The sequence below is a fragment of the Capsicum annuum genome, chromosome 12 (genome assembly GCF_002878395.1).
Source record: "Capsicum annuum cultivar UCD-10X-F1 chromosome 12, UCD10Xv1.1, whole genome shotgun sequence".
In the NCBI taxonomy this organism is placed as follows: Eukaryota; Viridiplantae; Streptophyta; class Magnoliopsida; order Solanales; family Solanaceae; genus Capsicum; species Capsicum annuum.
This window is the reverse complement of record NC_061122.1, coordinates 163603883-163625588: the sequence shown is the minus strand read 5'-3', so window position 1 is coordinate 163625588 and position 21706 is coordinate 163603883. Positions and strand designations below refer to the sequence as shown.

Below are 21706 nucleotides of genomic sequence, written 5' to 3'. Positions count from 1 at the left end.
AATTAATACACTAATTAAAAATTAGTGTATTAATTGTTGAATATTTAATTTTATTATATTTGTGTATTTTGAATTTTTTTTAGTTTGATTTATATTATGGATAAATTAAGAAACCTCGCCACTAACTTCTGATCTTGGTCGTGCTGTTAATAAAAATGATTATTTAACCATTACTTGTCACTGGATAGATAGTAATTTTGTTATGCAAAAACGTATTCTAGCTTTTTTGTATGATGAAGATCGTAAACATATTGGAGATTTTATTGCTGACTCGATTGCTAAAGTTGCAGAATTTTATGGTATCGAAAATAAAATTTTATGTATTGCTTTTGATAATGCTTCTAACAACAAGACTGCTATTACAAAGTTAAAATCTAAGCTATCTCCGTCGTTACCTGAAACATTTCATGTTAAGTGTGCTTGTCATATATATAATTTAATTGTAAGAGATGGTCTTGAGTTTTTTGAGCTTTATATTGAAAGAATTTGGTTTGCTGTTGGTTTTATTCAAGGATATAATCGAAGAAAAAGAATTAGAGAATTTAAAGTTAAATGTGAACAAAATGGACTTGCACCGATATTGATGCCTGAAGAATGTGATACTCGATGGAATGCTACGTATGATTTTTTAAAAACTTGTCATAAATATAAAGTTAGTTCCTATTACAGTAACTTTTAACCAACATTGTGGTTCATTTACTGATTCGGCTGAATGTTTGCTACATGATTCTGATTGGGCTGTAGTTGATGATCTTGTTAAGTTTTTGGGAAACGTTTATATAGCTATGGTTGAATTTTTCAATGCTTATTATCCTACTGTTTATAATATTTTAGCATATATAGCCGAAATTTCTGGTTTGCTCAAAGAATATAAGAATAAAGAAGATTACAAAGAAGCTATTGGTGCTATGTTTGCTAAATTTTAAAAATATTTTTTTCCGATTCCCCCTATTTACTTGGTTGGTGCTATGCTACATTCGTGTATGAAATATACTACTATGTGCCACTTTAGTACTCTTATTTATTCTAACTTAGAGATAAATACTAACAATGATTCTGATGCTGGAGAACAAAAACAACCAGATTTGTGGACGGCTATGGGTGATGCGAACGCTTACATAGATAAATTATATAATCATTATGCTGATTTACTTGATTTAGCTGTACCGAAAAATATCACTCCAACTGTCACTCCTCATCCTCTCGAGGAACCATCATCTTCTAAAAGTCCGGCACATAGTGGTTTTCCTGATTACTTTTATGATTTAAATTGTTGAAACAGTATTGAGGCGGGAACTTACACAATAACTTATCGGGAAGAGCTTAAGTATTATCTTTAAACGCCGCTAGAGGATCGCAGATGATGGATCAATGTGTTGGATTGGTGGAAGAATAATGAAACACAATATCCTGTACTTTTAAGATTAGCTAGAGATATATTGAATGTTCCATTTTCAACCGTTGCATTGGAGAGCGCTTTTAGTCAAGGACGATAGCAGCTTAGAGACAACCGACACTCATTGGTAAGCAATGCTATGAATGTTCTAGTTTGCCTTAGAGATTGGATTAGAGTGGAACGAAGAAATCAAGGAATAGAGATGGAGCCAAACGACAAAGAGAAACTTGAAAAAATTATAACTTCAAGGGAGAACTCAGCAGAATCAAGTTCAAAACATGGTTTTGCCCCTATTGACTTTGACTATCCTATGCAAGTTTCCGTTAATATTAATATGGATAAGTTGAAAAAAATGATGAAAACTTTGTAGATTATTCATTCATGTACATTATAAATTTTGAATCATTTTGCAATCAATAAAATAGAACATTTATTCACTCCTTAGTCCTTACTTTGTAATTTTTTCCATTTAATGATTTAAATTGAGTTTCTAGTTTAAATTAAATACTTAGTTTTAATGTATTACTAATTTACTATCAAGTATTATTAATTTATTATATTAAGTAGCATATTTTTAAAAGTAGTACATATATTGAATGGAACGTATATATGTGTATGTATAGAATATAGACTCTAAAGTAGCATATATTTGACGTATACATGTGTATATGTTTTATAAATTAGTATATATATCATTATATTATAGTATATATCTTGTACCATATTTTTTAAAGTAGTACATATATTGAATGGTACGTATATATGTGTATATATAGAATATAGACTCTAAAGTAGTATATATTTAACGTATACATGTGTATATGCTTTATAAATTAGTATACATATCATTATATTGTAGTATATATCTTGTAGTATATATTTTATTTAGAGTAGTATATATATTTAACAACGTATAGTCGTATACATGATTACATGTGTAATTGTGTATATGTGTATATGTTTTTTAAATTCTAATGTAGTATATACTATATATATAGTGTATATATATTGTTTAACGTATTTAAAATGTATATAGGTGGGTATATATAGTGTATATTGGAGAAAAAACTTTTATTTTTTTTTTTATTTTGGACCAGTTTTAGGCGGGTTGGACCGGGTTAGGTTTAGTGGGTCGGTCCAGGGTTGTTTTTTTAAAATTTACTGTTGGGCCCAGAACCGGACCGACCTGTTTAACCTGGCCCGAAATAGAACCGGCCCACAAACTGGCTAAATTTGACGGGCCAATTCCGGGTTGACTCGGCCCGACCCAATTAACGACTCTACCTTAGGTTATGGATTTTATGAACCACAATAAGAAATGCGTAGTATTGATATTACCTCGAAACTGTATGTGACGGACTTGTTAGGTTCGAAATTGAGAGAGCGTCATGCGGAAGCTTAAAGTTTGCAAACCTTGAGACAATAAATCAGACGACACAAAAATATACTAAAAATATATTATTAGATATGGTTTGACCAATTGGCCTACATATTAAAAAAAACTAAATAAAAAATATAAAAAAACTATGAGAGAAAATCTCTCCATAAACAAAACTCTTTAAGGACTACATTGTGGATGCTATTGTGTTATAATATGAGAAGAGGGGTCTTTTATGATATGGGAATGACAACGAAAACATGAAATCAGTCCAAAAACAGTCCACAAAATGGAAGAAATCTGTGAACCCTTTTGGAGACAAGTCTCGGCTTCCCAAGAACACCATAACAAGAAGATAACAAGGTATTTATTACATCAAATCAGCGGACAACAAACTAGATTAACAACATAAGATGATGAACAAGAAGGCACAAGATTTAGATTTAACAATAACAACAAAAACACAAGATTACAACACAAACACTAAACAAGATTACAAGAAGGTAAAAAGATAAATAGCTAGACAAATTGAAGGTATAATCTTAAAAACCCAAAAGCCTATTCCACTCTTGGACCTTTAACATCACACACAACAAATACCTAACTCTTACGTTGGCACAAGAGTGGCCTCGATCTCCCAAGCATCCAACGTTTCCAAGCTTGAGTCAAACACGAGTGAATCCACACTCAATGTTGATTTCCCTAATTACAAGTTTCGGCCATGGGGGCCTTTCTTACAAGAGAGAGAGTTTCAAGTGTTACAACTTTAATATTCAACAAAAATTAATGACTAAAACCCTACATTATTCTATTTAGTTACAACTTTAATATTCAACAAAAATTAATGACTAAAACCCTACATTATTCTATTTATAGTAGGTTACAAAATAAAGTGTGAAATGTCCAAAATGACCCCTTAGACAAATGCTTCAATAGGAGCCCTTGCAGTGCAATGTATGGACGGTTTTGGTGTCCATTTAGGTGTTCCTTTGCACTTCATTTGCACACACCAAGTCTCGAGTCTAACATACACCCTCATAAGTCTATCTACGCGATCGTACTCGTATCATCCTCCCCTTCTTGAAAAGAATTCGACCTCGAATCCGTACCTTGTAAAATCAAGAAAAGACAAACAAGCACACATCCTCATGACACGAGGGAGGGTTAGGGTTAGCAAAAATAAACACATTAATATGCCATGCCGAGGGGGAATAAATTTGAAGTATATCCACTGGTCCTTTGTATTAAACATGAAAATATTAGTATAAATGTGACAAAGGAAGTGGCTCGGATAAATACCAAACCAAAATGAAAATAAGCCGAGAGTTATCTTTTCCCACCCTAAGATGGTATCGGGATCAAATGGAAGAATTTGCTAGGGGCCTAAGCCAAAGCTATCCCTTCCTTTCCCTAGAATGTCACTCCCACATTCATACACAAAAATATTTTCATACACATGATCTCTATGAACAAAACTAATCGTGATTCTTTTACCACACAAGATGTTCAAAGAGTCATGCGCATTATCAAGATCAATTCTATAGACACCATCACTAACTTGTGAATTTTTAAGCACTTCATTCACATGCCCAAGTAGTGAACTACATTTAAGAGTAAATTTATCATCATGAACACCAAGAGTACTACTAAGAGTACTCATTTCCGAGACTACACATTTCTTGCCCATAAGAGTACTATCATCTTTCAAGAAGAGATTTTAATCTTTAGGAGAAATGTTGTCACACCATAGTGAGTTAGCATATCGGCTATAGCCTTCAAGGCTAGCTATCCCATCATTTTCACAACTAGGTTCATTAGGAGTGTTTATATCATCTTCAAACAAAACATTAAACCTAAAGAGAGCATGATCTATCTCACGGATAGATTTGAAACTAGCAAGTGCTTCACTCTCTATAAGTTCACTATCAAATACCAAAGATGTTTTAATCTCCTCTTTACCTTGGTGTGGGTTGGGGCAGACACCTCTTCCTTTGGAAAGCTCTCGGTACACGGTGTTTGGACAAGGGAAGTTGAATTTTGTGGGATAAGTTTAGGTAACAATTGGCGTAGCCTTTCCACGTGCCATTTCATTTCTTCAATATCATCATTGATGCGATCAAATGTGGCATCGAGATTAGTGGCAGCCATGGTATCGAAAGCAAAGGACAACAACAAACAACAAACAAACTTGTTAGATCAAAAATGTCTCACCACATTCTCACTCTCAATTTTTACCTCACACTTAGTTTCACAAGTGTTGAAAGTCGACTTGTGCTTCGCGAGTGATTGAGGGTCGAGTCTACTCTTGCCCGAAATAGATTTTTGTTTGAGTTCACTCAAAAGAAAAATTATTTATGGAATTTAACCAACAAGACACAACGAATTCAAAAAAGAAAAAAAATCACACAACAAATGCTAAACACGAATGAACGAACATAAAGACTAACTAACAATCTAGTAGATGAGTACTAGTTTGCCAATTAGTATTGGAACCAACAAATGAAACTACGGAACAATGAAAATAAACTAAGAAAAACTGAAATTTGAGCCAAAATTTGATGCATGAACAGTAACTTGATGATGTGGCAGCCACGTATTGATTGCGGTTTCTACAATTTTTATTTTCCAAAGTCCAAGTCTTGACCAATTTTAATTTGGATTGGTGAAATTTGTTTTAAGGAGGGAAGAATAAGTCTTGGATCCTTTTTTTCAAGTTTCAAATTTCCAGACTTGACTTTTGTAGTATTTTTCCTTAAAACATGGACCCTTGTTTCATGGGAAAGTGGTTGAGAAATGATGTAACGTCTTTAGTGAGTAGAAAAAGTCTTTGTGTCACAAGTACTACACCTTGAAACTTGGATCTATGTCTTGCAAGACTAACACAATACACACTCTTTTTCTTCAACTTATAAGATCAACAATCACTTTTTTTCAACAATATATGGAGATGATGAAGAACACCAAGAACACCAAGAATACAAACTTTGAGTCTTGAAGTTCTAAGGTTCAAGTTGGACCTCCCAAACAACACAACAACTTCCCAAGATTAAATTCCACAACACAATCTCCACAATACACGTTCAAAACTTGAACCAACAACACATCACACGTTCAAGTCTCGAACCCGCGACAACAATACCAACAACAATCGATCACACTTTGTTCACATTAACAACATCAATATTTCAAGCTCAAATCTAAAATATAGACTCAACGTGTTAGTGAGGAACAAAACTAAAACTTAGAGACAACAAAGAAAAGTAAAAATATTGGTCAATATATAACAAGAACACAATTTTCGGCCAAGAACAAAACATGGACAAATTGCTACTTTTCTGGAATTTTAAGATTTCAACTTTTTTAACAATTTTTTTTTAATTTTTCAACTAACAAACCCAAGATTGATCTTGTGGGAACAAAATCAAGCCATGCTTTGATACCAAATGATACGGAAATGACAACGGAAATACGAAATCAGTCCAAAAATAGTCCAAAAAATAGAAGAAATCCGTGAACCCTTTTGGAGATAAGTCTCGGCTTCCCAAGAACACCATAACAAGAAGATAACAAGGTATTTATTACACCAAATTAGTGGACAACAATCTAGATTAACAACATAAGATGATGAACACGAAGATACAAGATTCGGATTTAACAATAACAACAAGAACACAAGATTACAACACAAACACTAAACAAGATTACAAGAAGGTAAAAGGATAAATAACTAGACAAATTGAAGGTATAATCTTAAAAACCCAAAAGCCTATTCCACTCTTGGACCTTTAACATTATACACAACAAATACCTAACTCTTACGTTGGCACAAGAGTGACCTCGATCTCTCAAGCATCCAACGTTTCCAAGCTTGAGTCCAACACGAGTGTATCCATACTCAATGTTGATTTCCCTAGTTACTAGTTCAGACCATGTGGGCCTTTCTCACAAGAGAGAGTTTCAAGTGTTCAACTTCAATATTCAACAAAAACTAATGACTAAAACCCTATATTATTCTATTTATAGTAGGTTACAAAATAAAGTGTGAAATGTCCAAAATGGCCCCTTAGTCAAATGCTTCAATAGGCACTGAGTGCTATGTATGGACGATATTGGTGTCCATTTAGGTGCTCCTTTGCAATTCATTTGCACACACCAAGTCTCGGGTCTAACATACGCCCTCATAAGTCCATCTACGCGATCGTACTCGTATCATTCTATTTATAGAGTTTCAAAACCTTTCCTCCAAGAAAAAGGTTTGCCAAACATAGAAAAATTTTACATTGTTCTTTCAAGAAAAGTAAAAGTTATCATGGTTACTTTTATTTTCTTTTCAAGAAGAAGTAAAACTTAATTTTGGTAAGAAAATCAGGGCAAAAAATCCTAACAAATCTCCCTTTTTTGGCTTGATTTTCTGCAAAATATTCTTGATCCTCCTTCTTCTTATGCCTAATCTTCATTTTTCACATATTCTTCTCATATCACTGCTGCTTACCATGATTAAAAATTGATATGGGTTAAAATTGGAGCCCTATGTATTAAAAAATAAAAGCATGGGTTGATATTATTGAAGCCCTGTATTTTAGTAAACAGGGTTAAAAGTGGAGCCTTGTGCATTGAAAGTGAGCATAGATTAATAGTGGAGCTCATGCGTTAAAAGTAAATGCATGAGTTAAAAGGAGCCCAAGCGTTAAAGCAAGTATGAGTTGAAAATTGAAACCCATAAACATGGGTTGTAAATTGATTTTTATTTTAAAGATGAATTAGCAGCAGGATCGTTGAAAGTTTGTTTGAAACTTTTTCTCCATGTGTAGCTTTTTTGGACATATATCTTCTTTATCATCAAATTGGTTGCAAATTGATTTGAACTGCTTTAAACTTGTCTTTAACCTCATTTTACCAAACCATTAAATCTTTGAACCGTAGGCTCTGATACTACTTATTGGGTTCGAAATTGAGAGGGCGTCATGCGAAAGCTTAAAGTTTGCAAATCTTGAGACAATAAATCAGACGACACAAAAATATACTAAAAACATATTATTAGATATGGTTTGGATAATTAGCCTACATATTAAAAAACTAAATCAAAAACATAAAAAAACTATGAGAGAAAATCTCTCCAGAAACAAAACTCTTTAAGGACTATATTGTGGATGCTATTGTGTTATGATATGAGAAGAGGGATCTTCTATTTATAGAGTTTCAAAACCTAGCCTCCAAGAAAGAGGTTTGCCAAATATGAAAAAGTTTTATATTTTCCTTTTAAGAAAAGTAAAAGTAATTATGGTTACTTTTATTTTCTTTCAAAGAAAAAGTATAACTTAATTTTGGTAAGAAAATCAGGGCTAAAACCCCTAATAGGACAATCATATCCTCAACTAAAAGCAGTAGTTTGGTAGAAATTGATTACCCATTGTCCATCCTAATATCCAATGCTTGTAAGAACAATTGAGAAAAAAAGGCAGTTATTAAACAAAACACAATATATAATAAACTCAAAATTATTACAATTCAATCAAACGTATAACACGATGTATTTATGTAAAATTTTAATAAATTAGCCTTTAATCACCCCCAAAGCACTAAGCCACTGCATGACTAATCTAGAATTCACATAATCCCAACAAATCTGACTTATTACTCAAAGTACGTCCATCATCGACTATAATATGTTTACAAATTACAACAATTACAAATAATAAAGGGTAGGAATATCAACGATCCATTATTTAATTCTTGATTGAGATAGACAAAGTTAGCAATCTCCAATAGACAATTCATGTGATAAGAGAAAGTTAAATTACCTATTACCTGTAGAAAAATAATGCGTGTGTGGAATTTCGATTGGCATGAAAGTGACAGAATTTATATAAGTAGGAAAAAATAACACAAAAGGTATTTTAATTGGGTAGAAAATTTTACAATTAATTTTAGTGTCTTTATATTAGGATACACCAACATAGTATTTTAATTATGGAATGTTTCAATAAAAGATTTCTTTGGCTGACCTCAAAATACTAAATATTTAGAAAAAAATATTAAATGATCAAGGAATTTTTATATATCTTACAAATAAGTACTAATAATTAATATATGAAAAAAGTAGTAAAAAAATAATTTTGTTTATTGTGGAGTCTTTTAATAAAGGGCAAAAAAGTTCAAGTCACACTTTTAATATATTGTAGATTTTTAGTTTTTTCAAATCTTATTAAAATCAAGTTTAGTTGATTTAGAATTCTTAAAATAATGAAAAAAGTATTAGTTGTCATTAATTCTGGTGACTTATAATAAGGAAAGATTTTACCATAGATATATTTAATTAATTTTCAACTCTTAAATGTTAAAAAAGATAATGAAAATACGATTTTGTCTAAAGCAAAGACTTTAATGAAGGGCAAAAAGTTCAACCAACATTTCTAAGACCCTTTACACATTTAATATATTATAGATAGATTATAGATATAGATAATAGATTATAGATATAGATATTCAAATTTTTAAATGGAGACACAAATCCTCAAATTCTTCAAACTTCAAACATATGAAGTTTAAGAGTCGTTTGGTTGGGAACCAAGTTATGTTGGGATTAGGTATGAGATTAGCAGTTCTATGATTAGTTATTCTTATATTATTTTTAGTGGTTGTTTGATTTGTGGTATTAAAAATAATATGCATTGCATTCTTTCTAAGAATAGATAGTTTGTTTACAAAAATATTTTTCACCTTATTTACCTTAATAATTTTTCTTCATATTAAACCATACAAAAGAAATTGAAAAGTTACTAACACTTTGTTTTTAACTTTAGTAATTTCTTTTCCTAAAAATACATGTTAAGAAATTTATGTTGATATTTCTTAAATGTGTTTGAAACTTTTATATTTCATGTTAAATTACTTATTTTATCCTAAATTCTATAAAATGTTGATAATCCCCCCCCCTTTTTTTAAAGTTCATCACCCAAAAATGTGAAAAAGAATTACTCTCATTTTTCATTAATTAGTATCATTACTATTTGGAGAGTTAGATTGAATTTTTTTTTTAAAAAAATTAAATTTTAAAATATTTTTATCAATATATAAAAAATATTTTTTCATTTAATAATTAAGCATGTACTAAGTTAGAAAGGGAATGTCAAAATATTTAATTACTTCAACAACAACAAACCCAGTGTATTCCCACAAAGTAGGGTCTGAAGAGGGTAAGATGTACGCAGACCATCTGGGGAGGGTAAGATGTACGCAAACCATACCACTACCTCCAAAGAAGTAGAGAGGTTGTTTCCGATAGACCCCCGGTTCAAGAATTCAAGTTCTAATTTTCTAAAATATGAACAAAATATTTAATTACTTGTCCATAGAAAATTTGTTAGAAAAAATAAAAATTTGAAGTAAGATTAATAAACATTTCTACAAAAGACAAAAAACCCTTGGATCAATTTTAAATTTAATTGTATAAATCGTTTTATGGTGTCACTATCGTTTTTTTCATGACTCATCACTTTTATAGCGTTTAATAAGCTCATGTAATTGTTCAAATTTACCAAAATAGATAAAAATTTGTAGAGTAATTTCAATTTAAATTAGGGATAAAATTGACAAAAAAATTTATTGTGAGGACTACCAAAATTTCACATACTCTCTTATATACTCTTATCGTGCTGAGCCCAGACCCAAACTTTAAATATAATAAATATAATTTTAATTGATTGAATAAGTGTAATTTATGTTATTTTTGTTGCATAATTAATTCAATGTTGATCAATGACGCTATCTTCATTTTCAACATTATATGACACCATTCACTAATTTCTACTTTTAACATTTGTAATGCATGTTTCAAAGGCGTGGATAAAATTATCTATAATTTTTTCATTGAATTCTTAAAATAATTAGAAAAAACAACTAATTACATGAAGATTGTATTTAGATCAACATGAGCAGTTTATAACCTTATACAAATATATAATTACCAAAATTTTGGGATCGTATTATTCTCTTTTTCCTCTTCTCCATCTCCCAATATTATAACTGAATAGATTTCCTTAAAAAGTTCAGAGATTGTCCTTTTTCTTTTCTTTTTTTATTTTGAAAAAAATGCAAATTTATTGTAAAATCAATGGACTAATCTTTTTATTAAAAAATGTAATATTTAATGCAAATTATGAGTAAGAGAAAAAGAATTTGGCTTGCCTTATAAAGGAATTAAAGGTCAAACCATGATCAAAATTGAAATATAGATTTTTTCAACGTATCTTATCTATGACAAAAAATTTAATTAAGTGATTTTAAGGATTTTCTAACAATTTTTTTTTTTCTAGAACCAGAGTATAGAGAGGAATATATGATATAAAACACTAAATGTAAAAAAAAGATCTAATAAATATTTTAATTGAAGAAATTTATCTTTAAAATTTTCTAAATTTTACTCCCTTCTTCCTTTTAATTGTTATAGTTTTTCTTTTAAGAGTCAATCGATATCATTTTGACCAACATTTTAAAATAATGTAGTTTTTCATCATATTGATGTGAGAAAAATTACAATTTATATTATTTTTCATATATTTTTTAAATATCTAAATTTTATTTTTAAAATAGTAAAGGTACAAATATACCCCTGAATTTTGATAAAAGATACATATATATTCTTCGTTATATTTTGGGTAAAAATATATCCCCGCCGTTAATGATTGGGTACATATATACCCCTCTCACTAACAACATGCCACGTAGCATAATCTTAACCATTAATCAGTTTTTATATATTTTATCCCCAAATATCAACCCACCCTAATTTAACAGATTATCCGACCCATAGCTTGACCCGATTTCAAGGGAAAATTCAAAAGACGCGTCCTATTATTCAACGCCGCAAACGAACGCGTCTCTCCCTCTCTCTCGGTCTCTCGCTAACACAAAAATCCTAACTGAATTTGTTTGATTCGTGCTTTTCCTCACAGCGTGATAGAGAATCGAGTAGAGATTTATGTCTGTTTCTTCTTCATCTACATCAATTATTTTCACTCTTTGAGTGTTTAAACATTGATTATTTGTACATGTTTTGCTTCATTTGTGTTGAAAATTGAGTAATTTTCTTGAATTTTCAAGAATATAGGGGAACCCATTTGTGTTTTTACTTCATTTGTGTTGAAAATTGAGCAACTTTCTTGTATTTGGTTCTGATCAGTTAAAATGGGAAGCATATCAAGAAAATATGCGTACAATGGAGAGATACTTCAGCTGGTACTATGCCTTGTACACGTTGTCTCTCGTGGTTGCTCTCACGTGTCTTGTTTATATCCAAGTCAACATGGCGTGGGCTTTAGGTTTTGGAGCTCCTGTTTTGCTAATGTTGTTTGCAACTCTTTCAATTTATTTGGGTACTCTATTCTACGTGAAGCTGAAGCCTAAATTAATTACTGGAATTTTTCAAGTGGTTGTAGCTGCTTATAGAAATAGCTGTCATAGATTGTTGTTAGAGAGTGCAGATATACTATACCATCAAAAAAAAATCAAGTATAGTTCTTCCAAGTGATAAATTAAGGTAACTCCATTCTTACCAATCGTTTACTTTTCTGTTGGTCATTCTATCTTGTAATGGTAAATAGTTAATTGGTTATTTAGCCTGTATGCTTTTTCGTCCTGAATTGAACTATTATTTGATCCATCATTTTATAGCTGTTGCCCTTCTCTTACCTCTATAGGAAATTGTGAAGTTCATTTCTTTAACCTGCGCGAGCTGATGAATCAATGTGATACTGATTCAAGGTTTTGTTGTTTAAAGAGACCTCATGTCATGTTGTTCAAAATTCATGATGCTTTTGGATGGTTTTCCCTGTCCTTATGAACTTGTTCATATTGCATTTTGACTTCAAATCACCTTTAGGTTTCTGAATAAAGCTTGCATTGTGCAAGATCCTCAGCTAGACTTGAGCCCAGATGGAGAAGCAACAGATCCTTGGCGTCTTTGCACTGTAGATCAAGTAGAGGAGCTGAAAGCATTGCTCCATGTTGTTCCAATCTTGTTGACAGGGGTTGTATTGGCCATAAATATAAGCCAAAGCTCTTTTCCAGTACTTCAAGCGAATACCATGGATCGACATATTAGTTCAAGCTTTGAAATCCCAGTTGCCTCATTTGGCATCTTTGGTGTCATCTCTGGTATACTTTGGATTGTCCTCTATGACTGTTTGATTCTTCTCGTTGCATCAAAATTGACTGGAAAACCTACTTATTTCAGCTCAAAAGAGAGAATAGAGTTTAGTTTAGTTCTTTTCTTCCTTTCAGTCTTAGTGGTGGCAGTCGTGAAAGGTGTCCGGAGAAGTATTGCAATCAAGAATGGTCACTCTGATGATCCAAAAGGTGTTATCCTTATGTCAACAGTGTGGCTACTTTCTCAGAATTGCCTTACTGGATTTTGCATAAGCCTTGAATGCTATCGGCCAAAATGAATTTTATATATCAGAATTTCCTGGAAGCATGTCAAGTATTGCTGCTTCTCTAATAGGACTTGGTACGGGAGTGGGATTCGTACTAGCTAGCTTTTTAATGAATACCATCGATGACTTAACCAAAAGAGAAGGGCAAGAGAGTTGAATATCGAGCAATATAAACAAGGGCCATTACGACTTACTATTATTTTGGTTCTTGCAGGATTTAGTCTGGTTAACACACACTGCTATATTATTTTTAGTAGAGCTTATGGTCCTTGTAAAGGGGAGGAAGAAAAGGTGATGGAATAAGATCCATGAATGTGTAATGTTTAGCAGGCCTGATATTAATGTTTGTATCAAATGATGTTGTAGTCACTAAACTTTGTGGAAATTAACTAACTATGGTTATGTAAAGACATGCTAATGTATTTATTGAATTGGTTTGATCTCGAATCCGAAATTTTGGTAAAATTTGACTTTTATTACCAAGGGAATAGTTAAATGTCAAACAGAACCCTCTTGCTACCACTTTAAGCTTCTACCTTCTACTTGCAACCAAAGTGAGATTGAATTTGTTCTGGATGGTCATTTAACTATTGATTAAAAACAAACCTAAAGTGTTTCATATGAGTTGAAGTGTTTGGAACTATGTACAAAACTGTTGGTGAAAACACACCTAAAATATTTTGCTATGAGTTGAAGTGGAAGTTGGAGTGTTCACTTAACAACTGTGGACAAGTTCGAGTGTCTGTTTATGTGTGTGCCCTTTTTGAAAAGTATATATACTCTAAGCTAAGAAGGGATGCCTTCGAGTAATTGGTAAAGTTGTTATCATATTTTTTCATTATTGACTTGATCAGTTAGTTTCTGTCAGGCTGGCTATTGGTATTGTACAGTTCAATTACTTGAAGAAAGACGCTTTTAATTGACCATCATGGTGGAACTGTATTGTGTGTTCAATGTACATATGTTTATACTTGTACAGTTCATTTTCTCATTGTTCTCTTGTAAACATATGTACATATCAGCTCCTAGCGTCTTGTAATATGATACTCCTTTCCCCGTTCCTCGATTAGGCTAAGTTTGGTGGTATGTGATATTGTGGTGGTTTGTGATTTGATGAGTATCGTGCTGTCACATCTTTTTGCAGTGCTTTGTTCTTGACAATTTACTGGACTTAGTCGGCAGTTAATTGGGCTTGTTTTCGAAACAATTTAAGGGAATTTTCTTGAAAAAATTTAGTACTCAACCAAGTAGCATAAAAATGTGAGAGTTCTGAAAATGAACACTGAAACTTTATTGGTACTCCTTTCTCTATTGACTGGTTCTTGGCACAGCTCGTGCTTGTCAGTTACCGAACTATGAATTAATGATATTATATAACAAAATTTAAGTAACAATCCAAACGATTATTGTATTTAAACAAACAATACAATATAATAAGTAATGGATATGAAAATTAGTAACTACAAATATTATCACTTAATAAATATCCTGTTCTTTCTTTTGGACAATAAGTTAACATTGCCCATTTCAACTAAATTATATACTTGCCGAGCAATAAGTATATTGAACATGTCCCGAAAATAAATTGACTGGCAGTAAAAGGAAAGGACCGTCCCCTAAGTCTATTACAAACAACAACAACAAACCCAGTGTATTCCCACCTGGTGGGGTCTGGGGGGTAGGATGTACGCAGTCCATACCTCTACCTCTGAAGAAGTAGAAAGGCTGTTTCCGATAGACCCCCGGCTCGAGACACGCGGTACCACACAAACACATAGTAAAGCACAGCACAAGGTTACAAGATTACATAACATAAATACGGCACCCATAAGTAATATAAAACAGAGGAAAGCACACAGCTTCATAATAAAACATGGGACACGGACTCCTAACAGGAATAAACCCCCATCAAGTAGTTCCTTATACTAGCAACTCAGACTGGCCCTAGTCCACTGCCCTGATTCGCGTCCTCCAGACCTTCCTATCTAGGGTCATGTCCTCGGTGAGCTGTAACTGCTCCATGTCTCGCCTAATCACCTCACCCCAGTACTTCTTCGGCCTACCCCTACCCCGCTTAAAACCATCCAACGCTAGCCTCTCACACCTACGGACTGGGGCATCCACGCCCCTCCTCTTCACGTGTCCGAACCATCTCAATCGGGCTTCCCGCATCTTGCACTCCACTGGTGTCACACCAACCTTCTCCCGGATGTTCTCATTCCGAACTCTATCCCCTCTAGTCAGCCCACACATCCAGCGCAACATCCGTATTTCTGCCACCCTCATCTTTTGGATGTGGGAGTTCTTAACTGGCCAACACTCCGCTCCATGCAACATGGCCGGCCGGACTAACCCCCTGTAGAATTTGCCTTTAAGCTTAGGCGGCACCTTCTTATCACACAGCACCCCCGACGCGAGCTTCCACTTCATCCATCCCGCCCCAATACGGTGCGAGACATCCTCGTCAATCTCACCGTTACTCTGGATCACGGACCCGAGATACTTGAAACTCTCCCTCTTACCTACCTCCTGTGATTCCAGCTTTACTACTACCTCATTCTCCCGCCTCACGTCATTAAACTTGCATTCCACATACTCTGTCTTGCTTCTGCTCACCCTGAACCCTTTAGACTCAAGGGTTTGCCTCCACACCTCTAATTTGTCACTCACACCCCCTCGAGTCTCATCTATTAAAACTACATCGTCTGCAAAAAGCATACACCACGGCACCTCCCCTTGAATACGCCGCGTCAACACATCCATCACCACTGCAAACAAAAAGGGACTAAGAGTAGATCACTGATGCAACCCTGTTCGGACCGTGAAATGCTCTGAGTCCCCTCCCGCCGTCCTCACCTTAGTTTTCGCTCCATCATACATATCCTTGATTGCTCTGATATATGCCAGCGGTACTCCACTCACCTCCAAGCATCTCCAAAGCACCTCCCTGGGGACTTTGTCATAGGCCTTCTCCAGGTCGATAAACACCATGTGCAGGTCCTTCTTCTTCTCTCTATACTGTTCCACCAACCTCCGTACCAGGTGAATTGCCTCCGTCGTCGAGCGGCCAGGCATAAATCCAAACTGGTTTTCTGAAATAGATACTATCCGTCTCAGCCTCACCTCGACCACTCTCTCCCAGATCTTCATAGAGTGACTCAATAACTTAATCCCCCTATAGTTGTTGCAACTCTGGATGTCCCCCTTATTCTTATAGAGAGGTATCATGGTGCTCCACCTCCAAGCCTCGGGCATCTTTGCCGTCTTGAAGATTTCATTAAACAATCCCGTCAACCACCTAAGACCAGCCTCTCCAACGAACTTCCAAAACTCGATCGGTATCTCATCCGGCCCCGTCGCCCTACCCCTTCGCATTCTGCGAACAACCTGTCTAACCTCTTCTACCTTAAAACGTCTGCAATAGCTAAAATCCCGACACTCCTCTGAGTGCTCCAGTTCCCCTAACACAATAACTCTATCCCCTTCGTCATTCAAGAGCTTATGAAAGTACGACTGCCATCTATTCTTAATGTGTCCGTCTTCCACCAACACTCTACCGTCCTCCCCCTTAATGCACCTCACCTGATCGAGGTCACGACCCTTCCTCTCCCTAGCCTTAGCGAGTTTAAATAACTTTTTCTCCCCTCCCTTCCCCTGTAACCCTGCATACAGGCTCTCAAAGGCAGCCGTCTTAGCTGCCGTGACTGCTGACTTAGCCTCCTTCCTCGCTAGCTTGTACTCTTTCCTGTTTACCCGCTTCTCCTCTTCGTCCTTACTCTCCACCAACTTGGCATACGCCCCTTTCTTGGTCCCCACTTTCTTCTCCACCTCTTCATTCCACCACCAATCCCCCTGATGGTGGCCGGCCCGGCCCCTAGAAACCCCCAACACCTCACTTGCATTCTCCCTGATGCACCTAGCCGCCCTATCCCACATACTATCCACGTCTCCCCTACACTCCCACACCCCCATTCCCGCCAACTTCTCCCCTATCTCCCACGCATTCACTGGCGTCAAGCCGCCCCACTTAATTCTAGGTCTACACTCCCTACTCCTCCTCTTTCTATTCTTCTTTATACCCAAATCCATAACCAAGAGCCTATGCTGGGTTGAAAGATTCTCACTCGGAATGACCTTACAGTCCTTACACCACGCCCTATCCCCTTTCCTAAGCAACAAAAAGTCAATCTGGGTCCTGGCTACCGCGCTTCGAAAGGTGATCAGGTGCTCGTCCTTCTTCGGGAAGCCCGAGTTCACCACCACCAGCCCAAAGGACCTCGCAAACTCCAATAGGGTATCCCCCTCTTCATTTCTCTCCCCAAAACCAAAACCACCATGCACATCACCAAAGCCTCCCGGTAGCGCCCCGATGTGCCCGTTGAAATCTCTTGCTACAACAATCTTCTCCGAGCTAGGCACGCCTCTCACCACCTCCTCCAAAGCCTCCTAAAACCGCATCTTCTCCTCCCCCTCCGATCCCACTTGTGGCGCATAGGCACTACATACGTTCAGGGTAAACCCCCGAATGACCAACTTAGTAGTCATCAACCTATCGTTGATCCTCTTCACCTCTACTACCTGACCTCTAAGCTCTTCATCCACTAACATGCCAACTCCATTCCTACGCCTCTCGCTCCCAGAGTACCACAGCTTGTAACCATCCACATCCCTAGCGTTAGACCCTACCCACTTGGTCTCCTGAACACACGCAATGTTGATCATCCTCTTCCTAAGGGTCTTCACAAGCTCTATGGACTTTCCCTGCAGGGTCCCTATATTCCAAGACCCAACCCTCAGCCTACCGTCACTACCCGCACGCCCTCCACTACTCCCCCCGCGGCCAAACCTTGGCCTCCCTCCCACTCCCGTCCTTTTCTCATCCCCCGCCCCAACCCCCTCGGACATGACCCTATCCACCCATTACTGCCCACAGCCACAACTAGACGAAAGTATAAGAGAATATAAAGATAATATAAAGTATAAAGACATAAACGATGGTAATAGCAAAGCAGCAGCAAGTAATACAAGGCTCACACAAATTCAAAGAAATACTCCAGCAACCAAACTATACTCAATTACTAGTATAATACGAAGAATGAAAGAGTGCAGAATGAAGAATGAAATAAGCAAAGGTTAGAAGTCACCAGATTTCGCTTGTAGACCAAGCTGGCAACCAAGCCCCGCGTCGACCTGCTGCCGGGGGATTTCGCTGCTGAGATGGATCTGTGGCTACTGTCGACCGAGCGGCGGTTGCGGCTGAAGACCGAGCTTCGGCTGCTGGACTGTTGTACCGGCGTCGGCGGAGGGTGGGGGTGGGGGTCTGGACAGAGAAGGGTGGGTGAAGGGAGGGTACAGCGGGGGGGGGGGGGGGGGAAACCGGCATTCGGCGATGGATGTCGGCGTCGGTGATCGGCGATCGGGGCCGGCGGTCTGGTTGGGTCGGCGCCGTAGGTCGGCGACGGCGACGGGGCTGGAGACCGGAGCGCGGTAGAAAGAGAGGGTAGGGAGAGAGAGAAAGCCGTTCGGCCGGCGACGGCGGTCGACGTCGGGGACCGGTGGTCGGGTCGGGTCGACGCCGACGGTCGGCGACGGCGCCGAAGGCCGTGGGCCGGCGCGAGGCGAGAGAGAGAGAGAGACTAGGGGGAGAGAAAGAGCCGTTAGAGGCTAGAGAGAGAGAAAGAGCAGTTCCTTATAAATAAATTCCCCCTAAGTCTATTAAAGTCCACAAAATGCAAGAACCTACAATCAAATGTGTTTAACAATGAAACATTGGTCTCTCAACTTTGAAGCAACTCCAGATTCTATACCGATGCAGCATGCAGGTTTTCACCAGAGAATTAGGAAGATGTACATATCGTGCTCCAGTGGAACACTATCAAGAGTATTTTCTTAAGCTCTGGATGGTTGAATTCAGTTTGAGGAAGGGTGATGAGTTGGACTACCCAGACCTTTTTTGATAATCCAACCATTGTTCGATACGTGGTGCTCAAGGAACTTATCCAACGACACACCCTCAATTTTGATAGCCTCTGCAAGAATTGTCCTTGAAACTTTCTGGTAGGTTATTGAAAGGACATGAACAACATATGCTCAAATTGCTTGTTCGAAACCAGAAACAGCTTCAACTATGTGCCGGCTCTTTGCAGCTTCATCCCAAAATTAGCGGAACCTTGCAGTCTCTTAAGTATGTGAGAGAACAATTAGAGTCTTGAATTGCTCTTCCATTTGCACTCGTTCCGGGATTAGGAAGAGACAAGAGGCTGAAATCTGTAGCTGGCATTGCTATTAGAGCCTTAACCAAAATATGTTCAACAATTGGTGTACTCATTCTCTCCGGCTCAAACTGATAAAGACAAGCAGGCAAAGATTTGCATCTAGATTGTATGTTTGAGACGAAACCTGTTTGTTAACATAATTTTCAAGGTCGGGGAGGATATTTGGGTTGTAAGGGTTAACAACAATGAACTGCTCTACAGGGTGAGCTAGCTGTGACTTCTCGTTAGTCACCTATTTTCCCATTTTTCTAAACTGTTAACAGAATTAACAAATATCCTGATAAATCTTTCTGCACTAAATATCACTGGGAATGCAGACAAATTGCCAAAGTTCGCAGTTAGAACTACAAGCAAGAGCAACAGAGGCATGACTATGATCAGTCTCAGGGACAGAACAAGTAATCAAACAGTTGAGAGAATTTGAACAAGTAACACTACTCCCAAGCTTATTCTGCTGCGGCAACTTGGTTGGGGTGCCCTTCACATCAGAGATACAAAAACTCACCTCAGACTTATCAGGGACACTTCCTACTGGTTCATTTTGAGCTGCAGAGTAGAAATCTAGTCAGTACATGATCTTGAGTTTTTCTATTATAGGCAACAACACCAAAAAATGGCACTATGGTGAAACTTTATTGGTACTCCTATCCCAATTTGATGAAACAAACTAACCAATATTAGAAGATTTTCCAACATCTTCATTTTCAGTCATTGTGAAAGGAAGATCAATAACAATGTTTTCCTAGAAGCTGCTGATGATAAGTAATTCTAGACAAAGAGTTTGTTACCACATATAATCCACGTCAAGAAAGTTTCATTATTCATTTCACCGGAGCTGGTTACATTACCTTAACAAAAATACATGTGCAGTTTCAAAATCAATCACTTGAGAAGATAACACTTCACTATAAAGCTTGCATTCAAAGCACTGGGATATTTGAACTTATAACTCTATCTTAATTATGGAAAAGTAGACACAATAAAGAATAACTACAACAATAAAGTTTAACTCAGTACCAAGCTTGGACACAAGTCAGACAATCCGTAAAGTTTACAAAAACTTTATTGTTTCCTGCTAACTGTAAAGTTTACAAAAACTTTATTGTTTCCCACTAAGTTGTTTGGACTCTCCAAAAATGTTGCCGCACCCATATTGGATCCTTCAATAATACACTATTTTTTGAGGATCCGATATGCACCCATAGATATTTTTGAATAATCCGAGCAACTTAGGCTTCTTGAGACTATTTTTATACCATCAGCAAAGTGCGTGATGAATCAAATAATCCTATTTTAGTTTAAGAAGAATAAAGATCAAAACAGGAACTGTACTAGGAGGACCGAAAAATGAAAGCAGGTTAGGAATCTCACTAATCTTGTCACATTAATCTTCATGGTATCACGAAAAGACTGGTGAAACTTGGTAACTAATATGAATTAGAAAAAGTAAATAAAGCTGAGCTCCACATGGTCATAAGTTCTTGTAAGATGAAATTGATTTAATCGTATCATTCACAGCCAAAACAACATAATTTACACCAACTATAAAAAGCTCGACAAGGCAGCAACAACATCAATAACAATGGAGAAGGCAGCTACAACATCACTAACATTAAACAGAATACTATTTAAATATTTCACATTTTCATTGTACTCTAAACAAGTATAATAAAGTTTTTGAAGTGAAACAACACACAATTTCACCACAAAAATAAGTACTCACCGAATTACTAATTGAATCACAACTAATATCGGACATGTTTTAAATCTAGTTTATGAAATAGAAAAAAGGAAAACAAAATATTTAGAAGACGGAGTAGGCTTTGAAGAGAAGGCTTAGAAATTAAATAAGAAGGCCATAAAGTTTTCAACTGAGGGAGTAGCTGAATAAAGATGGAGCAGAAATAGGATTTTTAAACAGCAAGAACACCTAAAATCGCACCCAAAAATATTTCTTTAGAACTTCGGATTCAAACAACAACAAATCAAGACAAGAAAACAATTAAATGAAAGGTGTAGATGAAGAAGAAACATCCATAGATCTCAATTCGATTCTCTATCACACCGCGAGGAATTAAAAGCACAAATCAAACATATTTTTGTAGGGTTTTTTTGTGAGAGAGTGGGAGAGACGCGTCCGTTTGCAGCGTTGAATAATAGGACGCGTCTTTTGAATTTTCCCTTGAAATCGGGTCAATCTGTGGGTCGAATAATCTGTTAAATT

General features: G+C 36.2%; 1 pseudogene; it reads left to right on the top strand.

The window, feature by feature from the left end:
- The window catches only part of LOC107849144, an 18812-nt pseudogene extending 5140 nt beyond the window's left edge, over nt 1-13672 (top strand).
- Nucleotides 13673-21706: the final 8034 nt, after the last annotated feature.